The sequence below is a fragment of the Camelus bactrianus genome, chromosome 25 (genome assembly GCF_048773025.1).
Source record: "Camelus bactrianus isolate YW-2024 breed Bactrian camel chromosome 25, ASM4877302v1, whole genome shotgun sequence".
In the NCBI taxonomy this organism is placed as follows: domain Eukaryota; kingdom Metazoa; phylum Chordata; class Mammalia; order Artiodactyla; family Camelidae; genus Camelus; species Camelus bactrianus.
The window spans coordinates 20806604-20818312 of record NC_133563.1 but is presented as its reverse complement, the minus strand read 5'-3'; positions in this window follow the sequence as shown (position 1 = coordinate 20818312).

Here is an 11709-nt window from a genome sequence, read left to right as displayed (position 1 = left end):
TACTTGTTTTGCATGACTTTGACAGTTTTGGGGAGTTCTGATCAGATATTTTGTATAACACCCCTTAATTTGGGTTTGGCTGATGCTCTCTCATGATTCAGCTTGGAGTTACAGAATATGGGGGGGAACCCCACAGGGGTGAAGTGCCCCTATCACATCAGTCAGAGAGTACCTGAACATCAGTATGGCTTACCACTGGGGATGGTCACAAGGACTACTTGTTTAGAGAGCGTTTGCCGCTATAGATTTTATCTATATATTTTCCTTTCCATATGCTATTCTTTGGAAGCCATTCTCAAGGTGAATGGTAGAGTTTAGGTTCCACCTCATTGCAGTGGCAACAAATGTTTCCAAAACCTAAATTTTAGGAACAAGCACAAAAGGGCAAATACAGACAAATCCAAACTCTTTTACTCAGTGTTTTACCACACCAAAACCAACATATGGCATACCTTATTACAGAGCCCAACAGAATAAAAACTTAAATACCATAGTTTCAACCTCAGAAATTGGAAATTGGTTTTCAATTCTTGCTATCCAATTGAATGACAAGGTAGATGATGTAGTCCTGAGATGGAAAGTACGTGGGCGCTCTCTCCTCATCCTCAGGGCAGACATGCCTGCCAATCAAGAATTCTTTTCTAATTTTATCCAATGTAGCTTTGGAGTTCGTTCATTATCAGTTGTGCTGGCAACAGACGTGCAAATAGAAGCCTAGCATCATTTCTTATTTGTTCCCAGCACTGAAGAACACTGCCGTGAAGTTTACCACTGTGCCTCAGCAAACTTTCTAGCATTATTTAATGGCATTTCTTGAGGAGCCGTAATTGTGCAGCATACTCAGAGTTACCCAGATATCTCTATTCATCCCTTCCTCCTCGTTTAATTTAGCAAAAATAGGCTATAATTCCAGGAAATCAACAAATGGGATCCCACTTATTATCTATTTTTTGTGCATTCAGAGTTGTTTTTTGAATATCTACTTCATTCAATGACATGTGGTAGGCTCCATATAAGGCCAGAGTTTCACAGAATAGCATTACTGCCCTCAAGGAGTTGTGTGCTATATGAGAAGATACTTGCATAAATCAGGGAACACAGTGGAAAGTTTATATGAACAGGAGAAAGCATCACAGGTGTTAGAGGACGGGGGTCACTTTCCTCTGAGATAACTCAGAGGACGAACGGAGAAGGCAAGTGTAGTTCCCACTGCAAGCCTGAGTTCATCCAGTCATCCTCCAAATATTTATCAAATTCCAAGCATATGCCAGTGGCTTCATCAGAGGCCGGGGGTTATAGTACAATAACACTAACAACAACAATAATATGAATAATTACTTTTAATTAGAGTTTTCTTTGTGCTGGATAAACAAAATTACAGGCGTGGTCTTTGGCAAATGTTCTGAGAGAAGCACGCAAAAGATGCTAAGGGAACACAGAGGAAAATTATCTAAAAAGGATGAGAAAGGCAAGAATTCTAGCAGACTTCCTAGAGGAGAGACTCTAGCCAAGTTTTAAAAGATGGACTGGAGGTGAGGGCCAAAACACCACTCTCAAAGAGAGCAGCGCTTGGCGAAAGGCTCTAAGGCAAGAGCTTCGGGTGCGTACCGGAAGAGCTTGGATGTGATGAGCGGAAAGGGGTCTGCCCGTGCAAGATGAGGCTGGAGGTCTAGGCAGTAATACGAAAGGAAGAATGAAGACTTGTCAGAACATTTAACAATGTCCGCTGACTATGTAGTACAACCTAACAACATTCAAAATGAAGCTTACGCTAACAGATCTTCACTGGATTACACTATTGCCTCCAGATTGCTCCTTCAGTGTGTTACCCATGAAGATCACCCATTATCACATCTGCATGGATGAGTCTGTCAGAGGAAGAGTGGGCAGAGCAGGGACTGGCGAGGCAAGACGTGGGACAGGGAAAGCCCAAAGGTGAGGAGAGTCATCCTGGAGTACAAGGCTAAGACATGGACCTCGACCCCAGCTAGTCATGTGCCTGATGGGAATATCTCAGTTGAAGAGTGAAGAGAAAGAGAACACCTACCAAAGAAGTAAAATTAAAGAGAAAGTTTTAGATCAGACTCCACTAGCTTATAGGCAATGGATTTTTGTCTTTTTGGTGGATGGTGGTGAGATGCCTGGATCAGATGCTAGCGAAACAGCTAATGGAACTTCATACTGGGATTCAAGACTTGAAAGAGGAGTACAGAGACTCCAAGGGTGTGGACCTCAGCTTCCCTAAGTCCAGCCTAGACGATGCTTATTTTAATCATCTGTTCCTAACAGAGCCACCTCCTCATAATAAAAAGCCTTTCACAACAACACCCTACAGAAGAAGCTCTCTTCCATGACATAAGTAGAAACTGGCTTCTCAGACTTAGGCAGTCCTTATCCTATTTCTCACCCTAAAGATGAATTTTTCTCCTATGGCAGTGCGCTGTTGTCAGTGGGGTATCATATTGTGTCTTTTACTTAGAGAGGTGTTTTGATAAAGACTAAACGGTGATCATACAGACTTGTGAAAGACTGTTGGACATATGGCTTTATTTATCATATCTCCTTAAAAAAATGAAAGGTGCTGAGTTAAGAGGAATATCAAGTAAAAAACTTTGATTTTTCTCAGGTCTACATTTTTTTCTTTACACATAACCAGTTTTTAAAAAATAGAAAATTCTCGTTCGTAAAGAACATCCTCATAAATCACAGTAAAAAAAAATCCACTTTACGCCCCCTGTTTATTTCTAACCCCCCTTCCCGGGTGCCTGCCCTGCCCCCAGGCTTGCACGTATCTGCTGATGGCAGAGAAGGTGGTCGCCATTTGTCATGCAGCTTTCCTGGCTGGGGTGTAACAGATGAGCTGCTGATTTTGCTGGTTTTTAGGTCTATCTTCTGACTTCATGATTGATTCCTCCTGCAGATCATCAATGGAAATTAAGTGTTTTGATCCAGTTCTTAATTTGAATTTTAATTAAGTTTTCAACCCAGCTTCCAAAATCTCCAATAGGTAGAACTGCCCTTTCTATCTAATTGTCTGCTCATCAGGATGGGATTTAAGCACATCCTGCTCTTAAATGTATTTTGCCACTTTCTTCTGGCCTAAAAGTTTCTGCAGGAAAATAACCTGATAGCCCTATGGGGCTGCCCTTGTATAAGACTCTTTGTTTTTCTCTTGCTGCCTTAAGAATTCTCTCTTATCTTTAACTTTTCCCATTGTAATTACAATATGTCTAGGTATGGCCTGTTTGGGTTCATCTTGTTTGAGATTCTGTGTTTCCTATACCTGGATATCTATTTCCTTCTTCAGGTTCGGGAAATTTTCAGCCAGAATTTCATCAAATACATTTTTGACTGCTTTCTGTCTCTCTTCTCCTTTTGGGACCACTGTAATGCAAATGTTAGTATGCTTGATGTTGTCTCAGAGGTCCCTTAAACTGTCCTCATTTTTAAAATTTGTTTTTCTTTTTGCTGTTCTGATTGGCTGATTTCCATTATTTTATGTTCTAGATCACTTATGCATTCTTCTGTATCTCCTAGTCATCTGTTAATTCCTTCTAGTTGGTTTTTTTATTTCAGTTATTGTATTCTTCAGCTCTGACTTGTTCTTTTTCATATTTTCTAGTTTCTTATTAAAATTCTCACTGTGTTCATCTGTTCTTTTCCCTGACTCAGCATTCTTATTACTAATACTTTAAACTCTTTATCTGGTAAATTACCTATCTCTGTGTCATTAATTGCATTTTTTTAGATTTTTTTCCCTTGATCTTTCATTTGAAAAAAATTCCTCTGTCTTCTTATTTTGCTTAACTTTCTCTGTCTCTGTGAAATTAAGTGAAATAGTTACCTATCCCAGTCCTGAAGGGGTGTCCTTGTGTGAGAGTGGCCCTGTGCAGTCTGTATGCGCTCAGTGGATTTGGTGGGTGAGCTGGATGTGAAGTGGGAGTGAGTCCTTGCCCTGGGGCTTGCTGGCAGCCATCACCTTGGTGGGGGGTAGGGCTGGAGGTGAGGGGCTACACCTAGAGGAGAAGTGTGAGCAAGGGCTTCTCCTTTGCTCGGTGGCTGACGTTGCCCTTCTGGGGACGGGGGCAGGTCCCAAGGTGCTGGAGCAGAAGCCCTGAGGGTTGGGTCCAAGCTGGTTCTGTTCCTTCTAAGAGTGTACTCTCCCCAACCCAGCATCAGCACCTTCACCCTGGAGGGGAGAAGCGCTGGAGCAAAAGGGACCAGAGCAGGTGCCCAGTGGGGGCCGGAGCACATGCCGGGGCAATCCTGGCACACTAGTCAGAGTTCCAGACAATCCCAGTCTGCAGCCTCCACGAGCACCAGCAGTGTCTACCCCTGTCCCATTTAGATGTGGTGCCGGTTCCAAGCTGGCTCCATCCCCCACCACTGCACACTCTCTTCAGCAATGGCTACCTTCACCCTAGTGGGGAGCTGCATCTCGGAGCAAGAGGGACTGGAGCAGGCTTTCAGATGGTTGCAGGAAATTGACCAGGGTCCCAGGAAATTTCAGTCTACTGCCTTCACTTGGTTTCAGGAGCAAGATGTGCATGCTTTTCAGAAGCAGTGTAGGTTTCTCACAGCTCGTCTGCGAGTCCCACTGGTCTTCAAACCAGCCAAGTGGAATCATCTTCCTGGTGTCAGACCTCAAGGTCTGGGGTGCCCAATATGTGGTTCAAGCTGCTCACTCCCCAGGGAGGGTCTCCAGGCCCCTATAGTCCCCTTGCTCTTCTGTGTCCCATCCTAGGGGCATGGGCCTGACCTGATCGCTTCCTTTCCCTTCCTAACTCCATGTGGATCTTTCTTTACAGCCTTGGTTGTATTAAAGTCTGCCAGTCTCCAGTTTGTTTGCAGTCAGAATTGCTCCACATGTAGATGTATTTTTGATGTGTTCATGGTGGGGAGGTGAGTTCAGTGTCCTCCTATTCCACCATCTTCATCTCCTCCTGAGACTGCATCCTTACTTCCCTTTCCCTGCCCTTTCCTGTCACCTCCAGTCCCCATCTCCTGAAAGCACTCCCCCAATGATAGATCAGTTAAACAAGAGTCCTCATCTCAGACTCAGCTTCTGCAGAACCCATTATAAGATAAATATGGGTTATTTTTATAACCCGAACATAATAACACCAAACCAGAAGCAATAAAAATGTGTTGAATCAATTTGCATTGAGTAGGTTAAAATAAAATTAAGGCAATAAGCAATTATTGGAAATTTCAGCGGTCAGATCATGAAGTCTCTAATTAAGGTTAAGTATGAAGTTTCCCATGCCTCAGAGAGCAGTGATCGAGAAATCACATCCACAGTAGTTTTCCTGGTTTTTATAACATTATTTTGAGTACCGGTCTTCAGCTTTTCATAAAAATCCAGCCTGATGTTAGGCTTTCTTCTTTTCCTTCCTCTAAGTGTTCTGTCCCCTTAGAAATGATTCTGCCTTCACCTCATGAAGATTTTTTTAATTTTCCTTCTCATCTTACCTCTGCTACCATAGAACTGCTTTTTGTTGGCATAGTTCAGGCAATCAGATCCCTGGGTGGTAATGTTCAGGGTGTTTGATAACAGACTGCTTTCACAGGCAGGAGCACCTTGAAAAGATGATGACTGCAGTGGTCCTGGAGCGGGAAGCTCACCGCTCATGTGGCAAGCACACACATGAAGACATCTCTTGAGCTGCCCTGTGCTTCTGTTCTGTGCCTCAGTAGTTTCCTTCGTAGGTTGGGCCATTTTATCTCAGCTAGCTGCTGGAGTACAACCTAAGGAAACTCAATCACAAAGCTTTCAAGATTTTGACAAATGTCTCCCAGGAATGAGCCTGAGGCCACTGGTTCGCAAAGATGCATTAAAGGATCATCATAGGGCAACTAATCTCCTGTCCTGTCTGACCTTGGCAAAGTGAAAGCCAATGACAAGGGAAGTGCAAGGCATCCCACTCCATTTCCAATCCCCTGAAACACTCAGTCTGTCTCCCTTCTCTGCTCCAAGCCTTTATATTTTCTTTGGGGATGTGTGATGTTAGAATGAATTGTAACTGAATCACCCTAGAGTTAACACTTGAAGAAGACATAAGTCTCTTCCTTTATAATGACTTTAAAAAACAAAAGAAAAAGCTGTAGCCCTTCTCAGGTAGGATGATAGTGAAACATAGGTGTTTCTAAAACAAAAGATAATACATACTGAAACATCCGTAAGGCCACTGGCTAGGTCTCCAAAATTTACAGAAAGTCAGGGCTGCATCTATATGCAAAGGGCAGTACAGAGTGCGCCTGAATGCTTGGACATTTTTCTCCTAAATTTATAGCATGTGGCTTTCTTTCATCACATTTTTTTGTGTGATATTTTATTTACACTTCTGCACAGTTAGTAAGAGGGAGGGAAGATTAAGAGAAAGAAGAGCACGCAGCAGTTACCACCTGTCAGACTTACCAGCCTTTTTGTCCCTGATCTGCAATACCACTGACCATCTTATTTGAATCAAGAGCCTGCTTAGAGGAGGTGATGGTTCTTGTTCCACATTATAAGGCAGCAAGCATGGTGCAGACTGCTTCATGGTCTGTGCCTTTCTGTTTCTCTCTTCTGCTTTCTGTAAATGATGCAAATGCTGCTCAGAAATTCCCCCCGGCCTCCAAAAAGTCTTTTAATGATAATATACATTTTTATGTACTCATTTCTCATCCATTCAGTCAACAGGCATGTTGATGGTTAACAATAGTAGCAAACATTGACTGAGAACATAAAGTCTTAGGCAAGTGCCAGCTTCCCTCCCCTTCTGTATTAACTTCTGGCTCAGCTCTTCCTACTTCAGCAGCAGCTAACCTCATGCCTGATTCAGAATTAGCTCCCACAGATGAGCAGTCTGATGGGACACCTGTGAGAAAGGCCATGAATAAGTCTATCTCCTACTGTTTCAGGTACTCTTCCAACCCTGCAGGCCCCAAATTTCTAAGCCTTTGATTTAGACTCCAGACCAAAGGCAGAGAAGTCATCCATTATTACAGTTACACTCTCTTCCATCTTCATTTACAAACTGCCCAATAATTGCCCAAGCTCATTTCTTTCTTCTGGAATCTTTGTAAAAGCAGCAAGAAACAGGCAACATGCATGAGAGTCTACCTTTTTCTAACACTTTTCTAAAGTTAAGTGGAAGAAGAAAGACCTTTCTTCTAAGTCATTGCATGTAACAGGTTTACCACACATATTCCCAAGGCAGTACTGAAGCGTTGTGAGCTTTCCGGCCTTAATAGTTTTCTTGATCGTCTTTCTCCTGACTGTTGAGATAGGCCACATATTTTAGGTTTTTGTTACAGCAGCAACATAGTTTCAGATACTAATTTTTATAGTAAGTAAGGTACAGGTTATGCTTCATAGAAAACATACCAAAATATACAGTGTTTTAAATAAATAACAGTTTATTTTTCTTTCATGTACTTTCATGTACTGTCCCAGAGCTAAGTAGTCTAATGCTGGTGGTATTGCTCTGATATCCAAATTGTTCCCTTAGTGGATGCCACTTCCCATCCAATAAAGAAAAGAAAGTCTGGATAAAGCAGCTTTTAAAAAAAATAAGTAAAGGGACCTAGAAGTTGCACATAGCACTTCCACCCACATCTCATCTGTCCAAACTTAGTCACGTGGCCACACTTAACTACAATGGAAGCTTTGGAATGTAGTCACTAATGTAGTCACAATGTGCTCAGCTAAAAATTAGGGGGCTTTTTACTAATAAGGGAAACAAGTGGAATGGAAGCCTGTGAACATTCAGTGCTCCCTGAACAGGCATATGTAGAAAACAAGACATTGCTTACCATCTATCAGCACCTGTGTATCAGGTCTCACGGGCAGTTTTCCTCCGGCAACTTGGATGAAATCTCAGGTCGGCCCTATGATTGTCTGGTCACTCTTGAATATGAAAAAGTCGTTAGTCCCTCAAAATATTCTCAGTCAGTTCACTAATTCATATGTCTAGTCCAGCATAATAATTAAAATGCAAAATCCATTAAGAGTTAGGGCTTTTTGTCCTGTGAGCTCAACTCTGTGGAAGATGGGAAACCTCACTGAGAAAAGAGTATATAGTTGTCTTCATTTCTATTTGTCTTCCTGATAGTCCTAGCCATCTTAACCCAGCTCAAAAACAGCAATCGCATATTCCTCCATGGTTGAAGTCACTCACCCATGGACTTACTTCCCGGCCTCAATTCAACAAGTGTTCACAGACTGGAGTCTGTGATTTCATTTATGTGGTGGGGAGACCTACAGAACTCAAGTCCCGGACCTCTGATTCAACCCTGGTGCTTGGACAACCTTTTCAGCAAATTTTTAAATTGTTCCCCGGACACCTAAACCATGTGTTAGAAGTAGGAAGAATGTTGCAGAATATTTTTAATGATTAGAAGATGAGGTATAAATGGATCACTAGGCACAGTTCATTGGAAGGAGATGAAAGTAAAAACTTTTGAAGAAAGGTCACTGTGTAATTGTGTAATTTCTACACTCCTCAGTGCTTTTGTAGTATCTAAAATGAACAGATACGGGATTTGAGCTATTTTTTCCTAGTTTGTTTATTTTATAATAGGAAAAATCATCCTTGTTTTAGTTTGAACACTTATTTGCATGTATCTCTCAGTTTATAGATACCGCTCCTTACCTAGTAAATTTCACAGGTACTATTCAAAGGAAATTAAGGTTAAGTTTTCAAGCAGAATCTGTGATATACATAGAGGAAGTTAACTATACACAATTTGCACTATAGAACTTCCAACATTATGGCAGTGAGGCCATGTGGTTTATTACTGTTGCAGTGTTATTTGGAAAATTGTCAGTTTGATTGTTCTTTGAAATTGTTTTAAAGTAGTGGAAGGATGCAGTGCTCATGGTCTAAGGAAACAAGCCCATGGGGGAGAGATGAGCTCATGTTCATTACCAGAAACCAATATATTTCTGAATTTGATTCTTTGAAAACATGGAGGAAAAGATTCTCTACCCCCCCCCCACAAAAAATTGTTTCCCCTAAAAGCGATTGAAAATGGGAATATAATCAAAAGGTCTCAAAAGGAGGAAACAAAGTTAGTAGCTTATGCCATAATGTTAGCCATCAGAGCTTCCTCCTTACCTTTTCTGCCAGGCCATCTCCCAAGACTGATGACCGCAACACAAAAGAAAATAAAGTGATGAAGAATCAATGACATGGACCAGTTGAATTGCGTAGAGAAGGTCACTTTATATTGAAAGATGTAGGAAATTTATATATCATTCTCCTACCAGAGCTACTTTAATTGATTTGTTTATTCTGTAAGAAATGCCTCTATAAATTTACTACCCCCTCAATATAACCAGTGATAATAATAATAGCTAACACATGTTACTTCCTATGTGTGTCAGTTTTCATTCTAAGTCAGTTTCATTATACACACAACACACATGCACAAACACAAACTCCTTTCATTTTCTTAATAATCCTATGGGAGAGGATAAATGCTACTACTATCCCAATTTTCCAACTGAGCAAACAAGCATAGAAAGGCAATTTGCCCCAGTTTCTATAGCAAGTAACACTGGAGGTAAGATAAAAACACAGGTTCAGAATCTATACTCTTACCCATCAACCAATCCGGCCTCTCTGGTAATAGCAATAGTTACCGTGGTAAATTGTATTATTGTTCCCAACTACTCATTTCTCTTCCTATAAGAGAATTAAATATACTCATTCATTGCTATGAGACTTTTGCAGTACCTTTGGCGGAGAAGTATGCTTCCCTTCCCCATTCATGGCAGGCTTGGTCATGTGACTTCCTTGACTAGTGGAATGTTTCTGCCAAGTTCCCACAAGGGCTTGTAAGGGAATCACAATCACATATTTCTGACGATTCATTCTCTCTCTCTCTCTCTCTGTCTGCTGTGAATAAAACAGGTCCTACATAGTGCTGTTCCATCTGACCTGCAGCTCTTGACACATAACAGGGGCAAGAGTAAATGTTGTCCTAATCCACTAAAACTTGGGAGTTACTTGTTACTACAACACAGCTGATTCATGCAGTCACCATCTCTTAAGTGCCAGCATAAGTTGAAATGAATTCTCAGATCTTGCAAGTATAATATGTTGTTCTTCAGAATTCACAAGGGTAATTAGTGTATATTTGAATAAACCAAGAAGCTTCATACGTTTTATCAGAAAAATACCATTACCCTCACTTTATAAAGGAGAAGAGATTTCATATGAAATGATTTGGCCAAAATCTTAGAATTAGTATTGGAAAGCTATTCCCAACCCTTTTCTGTCTGTGATTTCAGGGCACAGGCCTTTCTTTTGATAGTGTATTACATCTTCTTCCAGGAGAAAGAAGACCCTGGAAAACTCACATTACCTATACAGAGTTTATGAATCTCCAAACTCGAGCCAGCCTGAGCGAGAAGTACAGCAAATTGCTGAGTGTGTCATAGCATTTGTTCCTTTACTAAACTGAAAAACTACAGTTGCAAGTTAAATTACATTGTTTAGAAAGAACTATCACTTTTAACTGTATCTGGTTACACTTTATAAACCTATATGCCACCATGAGAAAACTAGTATATATTTTATCAATGTTAATCATTTTCACTCATGGACTTGATTTATTAAGGTACACGCTAATTACCCCTGTGCGTTCTGAAAGACAAAGTATTATACTTTGAAGATTGGAAAATCCAATTGAACTTGATGGTTCAAACTTACAGAGGTGAAATGCAGCTTGATCAACACAGAAGTCAGGATGTATCACACCCTTGTTAACTACCAGAGTCCTGAGTGAACAGTCTTTCTGACAATATGGAATAAAATGTTACAGTAACTTGCTTCAAAGGGTAGATACAGACTAGTGCAAATCAAAATAATTCCCCAGGCAATTTAAAAATCCTATGAAAAAGATGTTTGATCCTTCCATTTTTTTATGCTAACTTTTCACTATCTCCTCTCTTTTCTTCCATCGCCTTTTTAATACAAGCCAAATTGGAATCACCAGGGTTTTATGGAGTTTGTTTGTGTTTTTAAATTTAGACTACCACTTAAGACAGAGAAATCTTAAAAATGTATTCACTCTGCATTTCTAAAAGTTGATCCCTTGACCCTGGGGAACTTTTATTGGAGTCACAATACTGTCTTGGTCCTTTATAAAATGCACAGCCTTACTTTTCTCTTGTGACCTTGACAAAATATAGCTGTTTATTACTTTTCAAGGTTTAAAAGAAGCAGCTGAACAGTCAGAAACATTCAGGGAATGAGAATAGATGACTGCAGGTTGTCCTGAAGCTCCCTTTGGTGAATGAGTCAGAGACTTGTTTTGTTCAAGTCTTTGGTTCTTGTATTTAGACACATGTTTAAAAGACAGCAAGAAAGTGTTTTCTGGGACTTGGCATCATTGCCTTCATGGTATTGATGAGCTTTTGTTGTCATTGTTTTGTACCTGAGTAACAATACCCCTTCTCTTATTTCCTGGGTTATTTTCTTTTATAGTTGGGCAAGTATTTTACAAGAATCTGATGTCACCCTGAGAATACTGAAATTCCCATTTATATTGTATAAAATAGGTTATCCGTGGACAAATTCACTAGAACCTAAAATCTCCTTATAAGTGACCATCCTGGAGAACCTAAAATGTGACAGTTTGAGGGGTTGCTTGTGAAACTTGTAGAAGAAAAAGGAGTAAGACAGACTATAAAGTTACTCAGAGATGTTGCAGACTTTT